Source organism: Corvus moneduloides, chromosome 7, assembly GCF_009650955.1.
Source record: "Corvus moneduloides isolate bCorMon1 chromosome 7, bCorMon1.pri, whole genome shotgun sequence".
Lineage (NCBI taxonomy): Eukaryota > Metazoa > Chordata > Aves > Passeriformes > Corvidae > Corvus > Corvus moneduloides.
In genome coordinates, this window is record NC_045482.1 from 6,999,681 (window position 1) to 7,014,107 (window position 14,427).

Here is a 14,427-nt window from a genome sequence, read left to right on the forward strand (position 1 = left end):
ATGTAAGTCTGTCTGATCCCATGTGTTAATTAAATGCTTCTATTGAGAAGAAACATATGGTATTATGTATCATGAATTAACTGCTCAAATGAAGCAAGCAAAAGGGATTACTTTTCATTGCTGTATGTCTGCATGCACGTTCATTTCAAAGACATATTTCAACTAAGAGTTTAAAATAAATGTAGATAATTGTGGCCTAGACAAATTCTGACCCAGCCAAAAGCATTCTGTAGCTTGTCACAAGATGGTGACATCATTCACAATGTACAAATACATTTGTGCCAAAATTTTTCAAAACACAACAGCTGCAAGTTTTCTTTTAAATGAGAAAATTATTGAAATAATATCTTAAGGAAATTTATAGCTAGGGAAACTTCTATCACGAGTGCTTTGGTAAATCTTTAAAATAGACATTGAAACAAATTATTTTGTTAAACTATTTTAAAAGGTAGAAAAATAAGATGTTTTAGCTACACTACTTTACAAATCTATTTTTATTTAATCTGATTACAAATGGAGGTTGCATGCTGGTAGAAATTTAAGTGCTATTACAAGGCTGGGGACTGAAATTTCCTTCTGGAGCACAGTAATTGAGATGTTCAAAACTTGGTACTTGTTAAGAAAGAATATTGCAACTCTGTTGTAATGGCTAACCATTTTAAAATGCTAATTTCCCCAGCCATTTACAATTCTTGTGGGGTCCGCATATACACTTAGGTAAGGCAAATGCAGATGAATGGATTTTGCAGAAACTTCATATGTGAAATCAAGACTTCATCAAAGCTCTGAACAAATACATATATTCATATTTGCCTCGGGCCATGGTTTTGATTTAAAAGAGCCTTGACGTATTTCATGGCTGACAGCATAGTCAAACCCCAAAAAATTACTTACTGTGTAAAGCCCAAGAGGGCCTCCAGCAGTGTCAAGGAAAGGCCAGTTAGGATGAACACGGATTGGATAGTTCCTGCTCTCCCTGTGTATTGGACAGGAGTTTGGTAGCAGGGACACTGCAGGGAGACCTCTCTGCATGTGAGTCAGGGACTGTCTGTGCTAGACACTCCTGGCTCTGCAGTGAACACCTTCTGCACCAGAACTGGCCCAGTCAGGAGTCTGGGTGCTTCTGGAAAAATCTGTTTAAGAAAGGGCAGTACCCCCTTGGCAAAAGAAACATGAGATGCGAGAGATGCCGCCAGGACAGGAAGGACTCCTGAGCGGGGGCGAAGGAGAAACAAGAGGCACACCTGGGCAGCAGGAGTAGAGAACAAGAGATATCAAGGAAAGGAGGAGAAACAGAAGAGATGCAAGGCCTGGTGGGGGTGTCTGAGCAGGGGCAGGAATGAAAACCTCCCTGAATAGTACTTCAGAGAAAGCATAGAAGGTGCCACACCCAAAATGACAGTGGCCAGTGGAGGAACCCACACCAAAGAAGTGGATTAAGAACTGAGGAGCACGCAAAGCAAAAGGAACTGTCGTTAATTCATTATCAATTAAATTGTTTGGCATTCCCCCCCTTTTTTTCCCCCCCGCCGTGATGGAATGCCCTTCTTTCCTCAGCGTCCAGAATTGTTATTTTGGCATCTTAGAGAGTACAACCCTGTCCTATCTCTGTTTCTGGGTTTCAATTCATAAATTTGTTGAAGGTTTCTCTGAACCTTGATTGTATTTGTGCTCTTCCAGCCTTCCCTTTTCCCCCTGAATTTTCCCAGCCTGTTTAGGTCTGTCCTTATAAGGCAGTTAGCACATCCACTTGATATTTTCAGCTGCCTTTTGTGGGCCTTTTCTAAGTTGGTTACATCCTTTTATAGCTCTTCTCCAAGATGACCAGACCTACATGCAGGATGTGGATATAACAAGGATTTTTATAGTCACCAAATGAAGAACTTGTTTTTCATGGCCTTCCTGAATGACATCTGATGATCTGTTAGCTTTTTTGGCTGTCCCTGTCTGAGTCACTGATTTCAGAGAAGAGCCAGTGATGATTCCAGTGTCCTTTTTCGTAAGCTGTAACTGCCAGTCCCAATTTCAGTGTCATTGTGGCATGGTTTAAGGTTGTCTCTGCCTCCACCCTGTCCGTGTTTCCCACTCCTCTCCCTGCAGTGTCTTCTATTACACTTATTTACATGGAAGTTTTTTTGCCATGTTTTTCCCTGCTTACAGAGTTGGGTCACTTCAGCTGCTTGGCAGGGCGTGGCATTTGACTGCCTGAAAGAGCGTGATGATATCCACAGACTGGGAAATTCTCCCTCTTCTCCAGGTCATTGATCAATAAGAGAAAAACGCCTTCTCCTGCCCACCCAGTTGTGTACATTCCTGACCCTTTTCTGTCCTGAGAATTGTCCTTTTGTCTATGTTTATGCCTTTGGAAAAGACTATAGAAAACGACTCCAGGCCTGTGACTGCTTCATTTCTTTAATAACATAAAGCAAGATCTGTGCAAATTGCAGATACGTGTTCTTGTATCCGCTAGTAGAGCCACGATTTAATGGTTTATGAGCTTTCTGTTTGGTCAGTACAATTAAGCTCTGTTTGTGATATTTGTCAACAGAGGCAGCACATAGATACGATTCAAGAAGCAAAATCCCTGAAGAGGTAATATTTGAAGTATATAATGTATGCATTCCTGGAAGTATTCCTGAGAAAGGTAGGATATGGTTACTGGAGTATATATTTAGAGGGTTTTTTTCTTCCTTCCCATTTGAATTAATTCATTAAGCGATGATAGTTATAACATCGTATGGCAAATAAAATTTCCTGTCACATTTGGAACAAGCCTCAGTCACATAAAAATTTTGCAGTGATATACACTAATGAATAAAGGGAAAGAACATTTGATGGAAGTACCTTTCATAAAATGTTTTCATTCAGACACTTTTGTTGAATCACAGTAAAGTGTGGTTTATAATTTGTCATATCACATGGGTGTCATATATGACATGACATATACAGGTGTGGTAAGAGATGAAAAGTTGGCCTGTGAAAGCTAAAAGAAGTTTGGCCATTGAGTGGAACAGTTGCCCTTATTGTCAGTGTTTGCTGAGACCGCTCTCATACCCTCCCAGACCCAGAGAGCTGGCAGCCAAGCCGTGGAGACTGCTCTGAGGACAGTGAAGCCTTTTCCCTTGACCTATTGCTATTTTAGGTGAAGTGATATTCTAGGAACACACCCAAGTTTATTGTATTGTCTGCTGCCTCCTATTTGCTAGCGTTTCTGTGTAGGCAGATAATAACAAATTATCTGTTTTCTGATTGATCATCTTGTCACTTTAGAATCAAATTCTTAAAAATGTGAAGCTGTTAGAAAAAAATATTCAGCAAATTTGAAAACCCCTTGCCTACAAGTCCTACTGGTAAAGAGACTTAAACTTCTTAAGCATTTGCTTTTGTGTTTACAGCTGGACACACAGTACTGGGTTGCAAGATGAAAGGATTGTTGCAATAAAATTGAACCTGTACTTTGCCACAGCCACAAGCAAAACAGATATCAGAATTATTTTATTTATGAGTTGTGTCAAGAGGTATCAATCTTCAGAAGCATTCCAAGTGCATGTGGTATATAAACACTGTTTGCTATACAGAGTAGCTACTGAATTTTTTTCGTTTTCTACTTTGTGTGTGTAATGGGCTGCCTTGCTACTGTTTCATCTTCATCTGATTATTTACGTGTTTGCAGTAGATGCTGCATTGGAGAAACAGCTTACAAGGACAAAAAGCTTTTGCTACCCTTGTAACAGTGCAGAACTTCTTATAAAATATGGTGGGTTTACTTATTAGGGCGACTTGTCCCTCGTTGCAGGCTTTCAGATATTTCTAAGTTCTCAGGACTTTCTGCCAAATTGCAAATAAATATAGCATGACCATTTGTACAGGTTTTCTTCAGTATTTCACTGAAGTACTCTGCTTGTTAATCTGGTAGCCTTCTCATTTGTTATGAATTTTCCTAGTTCAAGGACTTGTTAGATGTTAATGGCATTGCTCCAGTGTAATCAGTAGTATTTTAATGATGCATACCAGCTGGGGAATGGGTTTTATGAATCAAACTACTGGTTCTCAGCCATTCAAAGGGACCTACAATCAAATTATTAAAGCTATTTTTTTTAAAATTCATTCTGATGGAGGAGAGCTAAATGTAAGGAAAAAAGAGGAAAAATATGAAATATTGTTAAAATTTGTTTAGCATAGTGAACCCCAGAATGAGTTAGAAAAAGTGACCAAAATAAATGTGGTCTCTAGATATCTTCCCTCCTTTTTTTTTGGTCGGATACTAATTCTGAAAACTGTGCTGCAATTTCCATGTTTTAGCAGCTGCAATCTGTAATCTGTGTTGACATAACAAAAAGGAAATATATTCACATATCTGATTTTTTTAATGCATATGAAATTTCGAGCTTTACTTTGTAATTTAATTGAGATGAAGTCATCAGTTATTTGCCACAATTCATAACAAAATCATGTAAGCATTGAGTTACTCAAAAATATTGCATGATGATCCAGATGAATTCAATTGCTGTTTAAAAACTAGACTGAACCTGATGATGTCTGCATCCTGTAGGAAAAGCCAGGATGGAGAACTCTGGTTGGTTGTTTTTTTTCATTTTTTGTTCTTCTTGTGCCATGACATATGTATTACAATATACCACCAAGAAAACAAACTTCAAAACACCTTTCAGATCTCAGTGTTTCTCAAAGCCTAGATATTCATATGATTGTCTACCATCTGGGTGAATTAACAGTAATTATGTCCCGCAAAAAAAATGAGGCTTTGGTGTCACTGAGCAGGTGGTAAGAGTAGGTGACTTAGATCCAAGACTTACGTCTGTATAAGAATTGCCTCTCTGTGGAAAGACATTAAAGAAAGCAGTAAAGCCCTAATAATTGTGAAAATAAAACCTGAGAAAGTTGAGAGGTACATTCAGTACTCTTTATGAAAGATGTTCTGTTCTCTAGCAATTTTAGTTTTAATATCGTGTAGAATAACCAGATGTTTTTTCTAGATATTGGCAATAAATTAAAACAAAAACAACAACAACAAAAGAAAATAGTTTTTGCTTCTATCTCTTCAATAAATCTAAGAAGGGAACAAAAGCCAAGGATTGTGTTCAACTGTTTCTACAAAAATGCTATTCTCTTCCTTAACTTGATTTTGTAATGTACTTAGTTTGAAGGGATCTGAATTTTTTTTTCTTAATGTGGATGCTATTGCGCTGAGCAAAATCATGAGCTTGTCCAGATGATTGATGTTGAGAAAGATGGGCTGTTTCTTTGTGCTGACACTGCAAAGACTTTGAATAAAAAACCACAAGTCTGAAATTTAGGAGAATACTTGTTTCTAACTTGTCTCGCCATTGTACTCCTCCAATACAGGCTCTGTGCCTCAATTAATGAAATTATGAAATTGTTATGAGGGTTGTTAGTATATGAAGCATAAAAATACAATAGATTAAAATGCATTTGAATGACAAGACCATTTTTTAAATTGGTGGAAAAAGTAAGGCTCTAAAAATCTGTCAGTATATGAATGTCCTGCAGAAGCAACCAAAATTCAACAACCGAAACCAAGCACAGGTAAGCTTCACTTAAATATAAAAATTCTCTTCACAGTGGAACAAAGTAGTAAAGGAGTAAATACTCCATGTGACTCTTCATTTTGTCGTGTCTTTTGCAAATATAAAAATTTCCATTTGTATTTTTCTCTCTAGTACTCTTACTCTCTTTAGCTTGTCTCATGCTGTCCCAGATGTTTTGGGATTTTTCACACCCTGCCTTCCTATTCTTTACAGTTGTGTCTTTGGATTTCCTTTGAATGATCTTTAAATGCATGAGGGTTCTAAACAGCTTTTGTTTAACTTCTGTACCAACCACCTGCAAGGAAAGCAAAAGAAAGAGCTTGTTTTTAAAAAGACCACCAAAACCAACAGGGAAGAAACACCAAGCCCACTCCGCCACTGTAAATAAATAGAAAAGTAGCTTTTGAGTCTTCAATATTGACCAGCAAAAAGCATACACAGGGTTTTTAAAACTGTAGTAATGAGGACTTTGCTCACAGTGCCCGCTGTTACGGTTTTCCAGCACGTCATCTTGCTAGGGTGGGTTAGTATGTTGTCACTTATATCTTCTCTGCTGCAAAATCTGTGGGTGGAACTGCTGCCTGAGCAGTTGTGCCTGATGGAAGACTTTTCTTAGTCGAGGGAAGATTAGTTTCTGACCTGTGTTCCAGCACTATGCTGACATGGAGTGAGTGCATTATCTTCCAAACCATTGCCTATTTCCAAGAAAATGGAGCCTGTTTATGGGCTGGGTCTGGCTCTCCCCCCACCTCTTCGTGCCTCAAATAATCAAGCTTGATTTACATGGGCTCCCTGGTAGGAAATGTGGATGTAAATACCGGCAGTGAAAACTGGGGAGTTGGACAGCTAAGTCATTATTAGACCCTTTTAAGGGTTAGAAAACAAATGTTTCTTACTTTGCCTGAACATGTGACATGATGGCTTATGTGAAGAAAATACTAGGATGAAATCCAAGTTTGGCTGAAGCTAAAACAAGTCAGTAATTAATTGTACTTATATTCCCATATGGCTCTGTGCTTGTTTGCTATTTATGAGCTGAACTGACAGACAGAACTCTCTGAGTCATGGAGGGGAAGATAGCCTGCAAAATGGCACACTCAGATGGTCCTTATAAAGATGTGAGCAGCAGACAGTGAAAACCTCTTTAACTAGGAAATGATAAGTTCAAAGACAGTGGAAACGACACTTAATCTCTTGAGAATGTTTTTTCTCCCCTCAAAAACCCCCCTGTGCTATATTCCATGGAATTTTGGGTTTACATGAATCATCTCCTTCTGGAAACTATTTTCTCAGTCAAAAATCATCAGTCAAGTGCACCATTCAGGAGTGATCATATCCTGTAAGCTGAAAATATTTTTGTGGATTTTTTTTTGTAATCAGTGCTGAGGGAATTATATTGCTTAATGGTTGAGAAATACTGAGATTAGGCAAGATTTTTCCCATTGATACTAGATAAGTGTTAAACATCTATAACATATTTCAACCTTCTTGACAGTGAATAACATAATTCTATATAAAAATAACTATGAAATTTCTCATAAGGTTGATGGTGCTTATCTGAAATAAAATGAGCTGTCACTGTCGGGGGGGGGGGACGACATTGTTTGTTTTCTTTGTTTTTATCAGTTTCCTGATTAGTGGGTTTGAATTTCTTGACACCTTTTGTTTGGTAATTTCATAAAACACCTCTCTGCTTCATGCAATGATTTTGAAGTGCATTGCTGCATGCAGTCCAGCTGCATGAAAAAATGCAGTAGTCAGGTTAGGAGATGAGAGAAAATTCTGACTTTAAAAAGTGAAAATTTTACTAAGTGTTAAGGACTGGGCATCTTATTTCAGGCAACTTGCATAAGATGCTCGAGGCAATGGGGGTTTTTAAAAAAGTTTAAAATATATGTAGACAATTGTCTCTTATATTTTTAAATGTTACCTATCTGTGAAAACTGGGATAGCCTCTTTCAACTTTCATATTTCATAATGCACAATATGTATTACACTTCCTTGTTTTGGAGAATTTCTTAAACCATAAAGGTCACAATGGATCCCTTTATTACCTCTACAGGGGGAAGTATCTTTCACATGTTTGTGCTGAATTAAGATGGACCAAAGGAAACAAAAAAGATTAAATCCCTTATCTTTCATGATGCATGCAATGTAATTTTTTTAGCCCTATGTTCAAGTGCATGTTATTCTTGCCTAGGAAAATGTTTGCTTCAAGAAGATGCCACTGAAGTAAAGTCCAGGGACTCTAAAATGGAGTAAAAATACAACTGAGCTTCTGTTGTTTTTTTCCCCCTCTCATTCAAAAGATAAGATGACCTTAAAATCATATCTGAAAGGAAGACTTTCATCTTACTTATGTTCTAGGGTTAGATTTAAAGGTTGTAATCGAAGGGCTTGTGCCCATATGCCAAGTAAAGTTGTGTGAATAGAAAAGAGAACTGAGATAAGTGACTAAACAAGTCCAGTAATGGGGGATAGTTTATTTATATGTTCTATAATAAAGACATAACTGTCTTCAAACCTTGAAATAGGTGTTATGTAAGATATTGTGTTAAGACTTTCACAGTAGGCAGCCTTGCTTAAAACAGATGGCATTTTCCTTTTTACTAAGTTATTGTTGTCTTACTAATGATTATTTTGCATTGTGTATCATTCCCATATTTCTATACCTGTGTAGAAAACCAGAAGATTAATAATTGACATGAGCAAGCAAATACAACCTCTTTTGCAGGACTTAGGTTTTTCGTATTCTCATCTGTCAGATTTAGGTACTGCTTTCTGTGGCTGGTAAATCCTTGTTTCATTCAGACAGTCTGGGACTTGATGTTTATTTGATGTCTATTTTGAAACTTTGCTACAGAGAGATTTTAGTGAAGGCAGTAGGGTTAACATTAAGCATGTGCTTGGGTGTGTGGAGCTTTGCAAGTGGAGAAGAGCTGAAAATGATACCAGTACTCAAAGGCTTGTGGAACAGGGGGATGATGGAATTGTTGACAGTTACAGCAAAACAGAAGGGAAGGAGCTGGGAGGAAAGAAGAGATGGTTTTGACACATTGATTTTCATTTGGCAAGAGGACATCTGGAGAAGATTCTGTAGAAGCAGTTTGAATTACAAGTGTGAACAAAAGGGACGTGAGTGAGGAGGAAAGAAATCTGGGAATCATTGACACAGATTGTAATTCAAATCCTTGAGAATATCTAAGGTTGCCCAAGGACAGCCTAGATGAGTTGTGTGCATACTACAGAGCCTATTCCTACTTAAACACATAAACCTTCTCACTTGATTACAAATTTTCTCAAAAATGAAGTAATAATCTTGAAACATGGATATCTGTTATTCAAACAAATTTATAATTCTTTTTTCTAGTAAAAGTATGAATAATCACAGAAATGTACACTTTGAAAATATATTTTCATTGGACTGTAGCATGTCTTCAGAATTACAAAGGAAAACAACCGCGGGTACTTCATTATGCAAAATTTCCCTGAACACACAATGAGCAACATGGTAAAACATTTCTGTTTTCAGCAAGGGAGCATTAAAACAATGCTTTAGCAAAGATGGTAGATTTTATAAACAGTATTTCTTTAAAAGAAAAAAAAGGCAATATTTCCTCCTGTATAAGTTGCTTTTTAAGTATAAGGAACTTTTGTTACTATGATTGTCTGAGAAATACATCTAATTCTGAGTTTCACACGCCTGGAAGTTACTGTTCACGCCCAGTGATCAAGGCCATGCAAAATACTGACATAATTGGGTGTACTGTAGTTCATCTGCTGACGTGTCTGACTTTTGGATTCAAAAAACATCAGCTGTTCAGAACACTGTGGTTAATAATAAATAGAGAAAAGTATCAAGAGAGTCTGTTTCTTCAGACATTCAGGCTTGTGATAAAGAGTCAGGTTATCTGCTTCTCATTAGAGCTTAGTTCATAGTTTTTCACAGAATTAAAAAAAAGTCATACAGCCTGCCGTTCTTGCATAAATATTTTAATGATAGACAGGGTGTCATTTTTTCCCTTCTGTCTAGCCCAGGCTGCATTTTTTTTTTTTAGTTATTTTACGATCCATAACTTGTATACTTTATCTGTCTTCTGTTTCTTTAGCAAAGGTACACAACTTGGTGTTTATAGCATTACCTCACATGAAGCATAGTAAATTTTAAGTAAATACAGATGTTTCTTTAGAACATAATGATTTTCTTAGTCTGTGACTGTCGTTGATGTATGGTTTACAGTTTTGAGGTTTTGGGGTTTTTTTCCCTTGATGTTCCTCACATGAGGAATGGACTGATCAGAAAAAGGAATATTTTAAAAAAATATTTTTCAAAATATGCAGTGTCAAGAAATCAGTTGTAGAACTGATTCAGATGGTTTTTGTTTTGACTTAATACCCCAGTTTACACTGAAGTCAATACAGTTGCGTGGAGAAATATTATCTCAACATTGCATTTCAGAAAAGCAACTAAAGTATATTCACAGAATCATCATGTGGTTGCCATCCTTTGGCATAAATGTGGATATTCAGAGATCTGTTAGTATTCAAAAATCTGTAGCTCTGTTATGGGTTGTTACCTGAAGGTCTTCATTATTCTGAGAAGTGATCTCAAGATGTGAATCAGATAAAAACAATCCCCAAAGCTCTGGCATTCAAATTCAGGCCTGCATCCCAACTTCCCCCAACTGTTGAAGGTCAACTTTTGTCTCTTGTCAGTTTAATTCTTGTGTCTCCTTTCTGAGCCTGGCAGCGGAATTGAAAGGAACATTGGCTCAGAACTAGAGGCTTATAAATAGAAGCCACTCTGTTTATTTATATCCCTTTATAAAAGGTAGTTATTGGAGGCTTCGTTCAACAGCTGCTTGCACCCCCCCATAAAATGTATTAACTTTCTCCTTTTCCTTCCTTATGATTAAATTGAATAACTAAGCTCTGAAGTAAGATTTATCTGACTAAAAAAACTGTAATACTCAGTACTTTGGAAGAGCTATATGAAAACAAACTGGAGCATTATACTGTTGCTCATAAATGCCAAAGGATGTGGTTACAATGTAAAAAGCACACAAGAGAGCAACCTACTTTGTTCTTTATTATTTTTTTCTGGGTAATTGGGAAAGCTATATAGTACTCAATGAATCCTTAAATAGAAATCCTGGTAAGTCAGGAACTTCTTGGATGTTGGTGTGTACACAGTTATCATCAATTGTTTTAGAGATTTTCATGCTGATAGTTGACATGTAGAGCCCTGTATTTACTACCCAGGTGGTAGATGGCTGTATCTGCTGAAGTTTCTGGATAAACTGCTCTCTTGATAGCAGTTTAGTGGCTCCTTTTAGCCAGAATATTTGGATGCACAGTCCTAGTGTTTACAGAGAGCGTGGGGCTGTAGTTAAAACTTTATTCCAAGAATCAATAGGCAGTAATGATTGTGCAAAGACCTCATGCTGAAGCAGAAAACAAATGTGTTCTAATAACACCCGGCTCTTTTCCCAGATAGCTGTGACCATCCTTAACCACTCAGGCTGCACAGGCACTCTCTGGTTCATAGTAACTGATATCTCAGCATGCAACAGGCAACAACCGTCCTATTCTCTGTAAATTGCAGTTCATTATTCTTGTTGGCTTGGAAGTTGCTGTTTCTGGCAGCAAAATGGTCTCACTTCTGTCTCTCGAAACAGAGAGTGGGGTAACACCATGGACAAATCCATCGACAACCATAGTACTCTGTCATCCTTTGTTGCTTTTTAGTTTGGATCTGGTTTGGATTTACCACTGAGACTGGTCAAATCTGGACCCAATATCCCCAGTTTGGTTTGATTGCTTGGCTGTAAAGAAGAAACAATTTTGTTTCTCATATCCTCCAGTTCTCACATTTTTTTTCTCTTATTTAATTTAATAATTTTCTTGACATTTCTTTGAAGAACAGCGTGTTTTAGGATTTCTGTAGTATATCATTTATGAGATAATACTAGCAGATAAGAAGTTTGGCAACAAAAATTCACATGGAATTTCCCTTCAGATTCTTTATACACATAAGAAAGTCATACAGTATGGTAGGACAGAAACAAAATAGTACTACTGTATATGAAGTAACCTATACTAATATGATTTTTTTTTTTTTTCAATTGACTCCTTAGTTGCATAGCATTGTACAAAATAGGTCCTTCATTTCATCCCGAGGTTTTGTTCCTGCTGGGATAAACTTGTTCCTATTCTGGCCCAAGCATTAGTCATTAGATTAAAACAGGATCTGTGTTAGGCAGGAGAAAAAGGAAAAACCTGCAATTGAATTAGTCCTAGAGCTCTCCTCAGTGAGCAAAAAGGCAACATTTCACTTCATTGCTCATGGCATGAGAAGGAGACAAATCTTGTCTGCAGATGTTCTTTCAGTATTCAGGGCCACACCTGGTGGGAGAGTTACGCTATACTTGGGTATTAAACTCTAGCCAAGAGGGGGAAAACTCCACCCAGTCGACTGGAGGAAGGAAAGCCTGAGTTTTGAGCAGGCTGTATGTAGCTGTAGGCACATTCCACAGGTGCCCTATCATTGCTAACAGACTGGGAGAGTAATGTGCTGCCCATATAGAAGAGTATGTCTACCTGCTGCCTCTTCCCAGTGCAGGGATATGAACATAAGGAGTCCCTCAGCAGGGTCCTTTCATCTGTGTTTAGGGTCATCTGAAAAACTAGGGAGAAGAAAAAGTAATTGGATTATTGATGTATTTTAGTATTAACTGTGTGGGAGCAACACTTGTCATTAAACATAACCATGAACTAAAAAAAAAATCTTCATTCTGTGGTTGTTTTACTGTTCCATGTTGTTCATGCATTAATAATGAACCAGGAGATTGCAAATCTCATTTTCAAGGCAGTTTATGGCTGGTTGCTGTTGTGAGAATTCCTGTGGAACTAGCTGCTCTCCAGGAGCTGGGTATTTAAGCTAAGGTGACTGAAAATCGTAACTGTTGACCTGTGTTCCCAGTCCTTAATGCGTGGCATTATATGAGACTTGACTTCTGCATTTCAGGCTCAAATTCTTTATGATGAGCATAAAAATTAGATTTTCTCTGTGTATGAGAGTGCATCTGGAGACTGGAATGCAAAAGTACTGCTAAATTGTGAAGTGAATTTATTGACAAATATGCCAACTATGCTAATGCCTAATTATTTTAGCTATTATTTAGTTATGAATGATTGATAACTAAACTGAGCTCACCTGTTAAATGCCTGAAGCATATAAATGCCTAGGAGTCCTTCTGGTATTGAGCACAGCTTGGCTATATAAAAGCTTTGGAGAAGTATTGCTGCTGACTCTCCAAAGCCCATTGATGAGGTGAAAGTCTACTATTCCATCTTGAATACATGTTGTTTCTAGTAGAACATTTCTGTATAAATTTAAGGCAGTGACTTGCTTTATTGTACCTCAGTAGGCTGAACATATCAGGTTAGGAGTGACAGCCCTGGAGGGCTGTGTGTCCTTCATCCGTCCATGTCCCTCAGTGTGGAGGAATCTGGATGGTACAATTCTGTGCAATATTGAAATTCCCCCTTAGGTTGTGCTGTGCAAAACACTCTTGGGACAAACTTCTCTTGCAAAGTCAATCAGCACCGTGCTGAGCGTGGGACAACTGAAAAAAGTTGTTAGCTTTATTCCTCCTGGATTTGGATTAGGTCATTGTGCCTTAAATCAGGGCATGCTTAAGTCACATTTACATTACATCCAAAGTAATCTCTGTTGCTTATTGTGGGCATAGTAGGATTTGTGCATTGCAGTGTCAGCCTCTGTAGTTTATAAAGGCAAAAAATTAATACTGGGAGCATAAAATATTATTGTAGACCAGTGTAAGTTTAGAAAGAGAGCAGATATATGTATTGGAAACAGCAATTTAAGAGGTAAAACACACTCAGATAAACTTCCAGGCTAAACGCAGAAGTGGTATGTCTGGCTGAATGCGATTAAAGGAGGAAATCTAGTTTTGACCAGAGATTTTATTTCTCTGAGCAGACATTTAAAACAGGAAGACATGTAGAAATAGATGCAAAATGTTTGTGCTGTAGCCTGACAAGTGGCAATACCATATGTAATCTATTATAAGATGAATGGCATGTTGAGAAATGATTCAAGCTGGCTAATTTACAGAGCTCTAATTCTACAGCAATGTCCTGGAGAATACCAGAGGAAACAGCAAGTCCCATGTTAGAACTCTGTAGACCTGTGTGCATTCATGTTAATGTTTAGTTGTCATATTACAACAGGAATAGTGATTGAGATTCAAGACATTTCCTGGGACTCAGAGATCAGCTGGGATCAGCTGAAGCTCAGCCAGGTGCCATCAGCTCTCACCAGACAGTCATTAATCCCCAGGGAATGCCTTGCCCTTCAATCACTATTCCTTAGCTGAAGTTTTCTTGTTAAGGTTTCAACTGTATCTTGGGATCTTGTTAATAATTATGTTTCCATAGGAAGTAATGGCTTGCAATAAAATATAGCTTTGACCCCTGTGTTTTTTAGCACTTAATGAGCTTTCTGTTATTTATAACTTGTGAAGTTGAGGGTTTGTGTTAACTCCAAAGAGTTTAGCCCCATACTGGGGTGTTCAGTCATATTTTTGTGTCCTCAGGCAGTGAGCTTGTTAGGAGTTCAGTTAATTTTAATAATGAATGTCTTATCTATATCTCTTCAAAGTTTGCTCTTCCTGTATTTATAGCATTTCCATGCAGCAGATCTTAACTGTTACACTGAATGTGTTTGGAGGATATTTGGGTGCCTTTTTTTATGCTCATATAGTAAGGTTTCTGTGGAATACCGCGAGTGGGTTAATAGGGAAAAGCACAGGAAATGTTAGAGGAAGGTGCATCC